The sequence below is a fragment of the Morus notabilis genome, unplaced genomic scaffold (assembly GCF_000414095.1).
Source record: "Morus notabilis unplaced genomic scaffold, ASM41409v2 Scaffold159, whole genome shotgun sequence".
NCBI lineage: Eukaryota > Viridiplantae > Streptophyta > Magnoliopsida > Rosales > Moraceae > Morus > Morus notabilis.
The window spans coordinates 274,571-280,265 of NW_010366170.1; positions in this window are offsets into that span (position 1 = coordinate 274,571).

Sequence of the window (5,695 nt, forward strand, 5' to 3'; positions counted from 1 at the left end):
CCCACCAAAGGGCCTTATTAATCGAGCGTCAAAATCAGACCGGCTCCGCTCTTTAGAATAAACCGTTGCCCCCAACTGTGCTCCATCTACAACCTCTACCATAAACACTAATAACCAATCAGGCGCGCTAACACCGGCGCCACCTCGTCCAACCATGGCCACCAAGCCCGCCGGGGGGTTGCGACCATCCCGCCCGGCAGCCCTCCGCTGTTTCTCTTGCGGTGAGATAGATCACCGACAAACCGCTTGTCCAAAATCTGGATGACGGGGATTGCTCACTGATGGAACATATATGGAGAATTATGAATCCTATTATGATCACCACGAAGAAAATAAGGAGCACATTGACGAAGCGGAGATCAGAGAAAAAAATACCTGAAGAACATGTAGGCGGGGACTCAGGACCACTGTTGGTACTTCGACGTAGCTGTTTCACTCCTAAGATGCCTGAAAACTCCTGGTTATGCAACAACCTATTTCATTCTATGTCCACCATTAATGGGAAGGTATGCCGTTTTATTATTGACTAAGGAAGTTACGAGAACGTCGTCTCTGACGAGGTCGTCTGAAAGTTCACATTGACTACGGAACCCTATCCCGCTGCTTACAAACTTGTGTGGTTAAAGCGGGGAACTGAAGGATAAGTCTCTCGTCGAACCCTCATTTCTTTCTCAGTTGGTACGACATACCGGGATATGATTTACCGCGACATCATTCCCATGGATGCATGCCACCTCCTGTTGGGTCGACCATGGCAATATGATCGTCACGTCATCTATGACGGCAAGGCCAATACCTATAGCTTTCAGTTCAAGAATAAGAAAATCCCGTTATTGCCGTCAAAAGAGCCGCCGGGAATACCGCACCCCACATCCCCAGTCCACAACCCCACAAAGACCCAACCATCATCGGCCCCGACACCAAAGTCTGTCCTCTTCCTCTCACGATCCAAATTTGAGGTGGTTATGCAAGAAGTTGGCATTGTTTACGCTCTAGTTTCATCCCCCACCGCCACACCAATTAAGGTCGTCTCCTTTGAGGTTCAATCTCTCCTTCAGGAATTTGCCGATGTGTTCCCAGAAAATCTCCCTGATGACTTACCACCGTTACGAGATATTCAACACTAGATTGATCTTGTGCCCGGTGCTACTCTGCCAAATAAGCCGCATTATCGGATGAGTCCGAGTGAACATGAGGAGCTTCACCGACAAGTTGAAAAGTTGGTCACCAAAGGCTATTTGAGAGAAAGCCTTAGCCCTTGCGCCGTCCCAGCCCTTTTAGTTCCAAAGAAAGATGGATCATGGCGTATATGTGTGGACAGTCGCGCTATCAATAAAATCACGGTTAGGTACCGCTTCCCTATACCACGACTTGATGATCTTCTTGACCAACTCAGTGGGGCAACTATCTTTTCAAAATTAGACCTTAAAAGTGGATACCATCAAATCTAGATCCGACCCGGTGACGAATGGAATACAGCGTTCAAAACACGGGAAGGTCTCTTTGAGTGGTTGGTTATGCCTTTTGGACTCTCTAATGCTCTAAGCACTTTCATGCGAGTGATGAATCAAGCTTTGTGTGCATTTATTGGTAAGTTTGCGGTGGTATATTTCGACGACATATTGATCTATAGTGCTAATGAGGAGCTTCATCTCCAACATCTTCGAGAGGTTCTCCTTGTCTTGAGGCGAGACAAGTTCTATGCGGCACAAAAAAAATGTGAGTTTGGTAACGACAATGTTCCCTTTCTTGGTTATTGTATCAAAAAGTGGTTTAACAATTGATCCAACCAAAATAGAATCAATCCGATCTTGGCCGACTTCGCACACCGTGTCTGAAGTACGAAGTTTTCACGGATTGGCCTCTTTTTACCGCCGCTTCATTCCCTACTTTAGCAGCCTCATGGCTCCAGTCACCGATTGCATTAGAGATGAGAAATTTATGTGGTCTGTTGACGCCAACAATGCTTTTGAGCTCATCAAGCTCAAGCTCACCATCGCTCATATTCTAGTGCTGCCCGACTTCTCTCTTACCTTTGAACTACATCCGGATGCATCCAAGGTCGGCATAGGCGCCGTCCTAAGTCAACAGGGGCGTCCTGTTGCATATTACAGTGAGAAGCTTTCTGGGTCCCGGGCTCGTTATAGTACCTATGATGTGGAGTTCTATGCAATCGTTCAAGCCATTAAACATTGGAGACATTATTTATTTCATAAAGAATTTGTCCTTCACACGGATCATGATGCACGAAAACATCTCGGTAGTCAGGATAAAGTGTTAGCCAAGCATGCCTTGTGGATTGCTTATCTCCAACAATTCACATTCGTCATCAAGCATCAATCAGGCTCTACCAATCGAGTGGCCGATGCCCTAAGCCGTCGCCAATCCCTCATCGCCACCTTAAATGTTTCCGTCCCAGGCTTCGCAACCTTCCCGGAGTTATACCCAACCGACTCGTTCTTCGCCCGGATCCTTGAGGATGTTCGAAGTGGTGTTCGCTCTGACTACCTATTATATGACAGTTTTCTCTTCCTCGGAAACCGACTTTGCATCCCGGATTGTAGCCTACGTCTGCAAATTATTAAAGAACTTCATGGGGAAGGTCACGTAGGTCTTGATAGAACACTTCACCTAGTTGCCACATCCTACTTTTGGCCTACTCTACGTCGTGATGTTGAAAGATACGTGGAACGATGTCGAGTTTGTCAAACGTCTAAAGGGCATGCTTCCAACGTTGGACTTTACATGCCTTTACCTATTCCCACGCAGCCTTGGGCCAACATTAGCATGGATTTCGTTCTTGGCCTCCCTCGGACGCAGAAGGGTAAGGATTCTATCTTCGTGGTAGTAGATCGATTTTCCAAAATGGCTCATTTTATTCCTTGCAAGCGAACCACAGATGCGGTTCAAGTAGCCAACCTATTTTTCAAGGAAGTTTATCGCCTTCATGGTCTCCCCACTTCTATTGTGTTTGATCAAGATTCTCGTTTCTTAAGTCACTTTTGGCGGTCTCTCTGGCGACTAGTAAACACTAATATGGATATGAGTTCTGCTTATCATCCTTAAACTAATGGACAAACGGAGGTCACGAATCTGGCTTTAGGTGATCTACTTCGGAGCCTTGTTGGAAATCACATTAAGTCTTGGGAAACTAAGCTTAGTCAAGCGGAGTTTGCCCACAACCATGCAAAAAACAGAAGCACCAGTTTCAGTCCTTTCCAGGTGGTCTATGGATTTGCACCTTGGTGCCCACTTGACCTGGCTCCACTCCCCGACCGTATTCGCATCCATGGTACTCGTCGCTTCAATCGCCAAGTATAAAGCTTCGGCCGATCGCCATCATCGTCTTGTGGAGTTTAATAAGGGAGATCTTGTTTGGGCCGTGTTAACTAAGGATCATTTTCCCCTTCATGAGTACAACAAATTGAAGGCGTCCATTAGAAGTACTTGAGAAGATCAACCCCAACGCCTATAGGCTGCGTCTTCCTCCTGACGTCAATACATCACCTGTGTTCAATGTCAAGCACTTGGTTCCGTTCGTTGACGATTTCAAAATTACAGATTCGAGGATGAATCTTCCTCAGGCTGGCGGGACTGATGCAGCGTAGATTTAGTTGCTTTTAAATTTTAAAGAAAATAGGATTAGTTGTATTCAGTTTTAGATAAGCTTCTGTTTGCTTTTCAAATTTTGATTGATCATCCTCTATCTATAAGTAGTTAGACTAGGACTGTTATAGGGCAGTTTTTGTTTCTTCTTTTCTCAATAAAGAATTCAGAGTTTTCTCCACGATTACTCCTTATTTTCTCCTTGCTTTCGGCATCCCCTTAAATCAACGACTACAAGCTTTTTTTTTTGAGTTTCTATCTTTTTACTCATCTCTGCTGCTTCAATGGATCCCCTGGCATTTCTGTTGGCGTTGCGGGTTCGCCGTCCCGTCCCCCGCCTGCGGGTGATGGCCTCGCCAGTGGTCCCGAACTATCGCCGGTTTTTCGTTCCATGATAATAGAGGTTCCCAAGTTTGACGGATCCGATCCTCATGGGTGAGCTTTTTGTGATGAGGAGTTTTTTTATTTTCATGGCACTCCAGAGCATCTCCGTCTTTGAATTGTTTCATTCCATATAGAAGGTCCGGCAGCAATGTGGTATCAATGGATGAAGGCCAATAGTCTGTTGACAACCTGGAAGGAATTCTTGCTTAACCTCAAGTACCGATTTGGTGCTTCCTTGTATGAAGACCATCAAGGTAACCTCTCTAAACTGACTCAGACCACTACGGTGGCGGCTTTTCAATTGGCTTTTGAAGATCTGATGAACAAGGTCACCGGGATCTCTAAACCTTTGCTGATCAGTTTCTTTATTACTGGTCTAAAACCTGATATTAGACGTGAATTATTATTTTCCCGTTCGGCCACCTTAATCGAGGTATTTGCTTTCGCCCATGCGTATGAGGCTCGAGCTGACGAAGCTCGCCCGTCTAGCCATTCTTGGCCCAAATGGTCCCCGTCCACCGTCTCTAACTCCGTTTCCCATTACCCTCCTAAATCAGCCGCCCTACCTTCACCTGTTTCCCCCCACAAGTCCACATGTTAACCATGTTTCACCCCCAACTGCTGCCCCCAGTTCATCCACTCCTAAACAGAACTCCTTACCTCCTCTGCTCCCATCACCATCCTTACCCATTCGTCGCCTCACTCAGGCCGAGTTACGGGAAAAGCGTGAAAAAGGCCTCTGCTACAATTGTGATAAAAAAATATAGTGTTAACCATCATTGTCGTAGTAAGTTTTTGTTGGTCTCCGAATCGAATTTGGATGCGGAAGCGTGGGGGGGAGGGGATCGTGTATAACAAAAATTTTCATAAAACCTTTGAGATACTCTATAGATTATATTAATTTATGCATGAATAAATTAATCTCATTAATTCATTTATTAAGAACTCAATTAGGAAAAATACCTGGAGGCCGACTCGGTTAATAACTTGAGTTCTTTACCCTCGAACAATCCTTGCTCCAAAGCTTTGTGTTTAGAAAACTAATGTCTTCCACGTCAATTCCTAGAATCCACGAAGACGTGTGTGTGGGCACACATGAGACAAAACGGGTTACAATAAACACTCGAATTTCTACAAACACCAACGCATGCACGATGTGGAATTTTTGGAGAAAAATTTTTCCTTCTCACTCTTAGAGAATTTCAGCCACCTCTAAAATTTGGGCAAAATTCATTTTTAAGAATTGTATCCAAAATTGTCTCAACAATTTTCTACTATTCTCTTATTTATAGAGTAGAAGTCAAACTTCTAGAAGGAATCCAATCTCTATCTCCGAGATAAAGCTTGTCAATTATCTCCTATTTGAATTTGAAACAAAATCTCCTCTTTTCCTCTATCCATTATGGCCGGCCATTGTAGGGGATTATCATCCCTGTGTGGCGCCAATTTGCAGATAGGGAAGGAAGAGAAAATCATACTTTATCCTGTAGTCCAATTTTGACTCAAATTCAAATTCCAATTTAAGTCAAACTTAAATTAATTTAAATTCTAAATTGAACAACTTATCATATAAGTTTAAATGGATAAATCTAGATGTGTTCAAATTAAAATTTAAATAATCACATTATTTAAATAATAATTAATTCTCAATTAATTATTTTTGAGTGTTTAATTTTAGAATTCCGTAATTCTAAAATTCTCATTT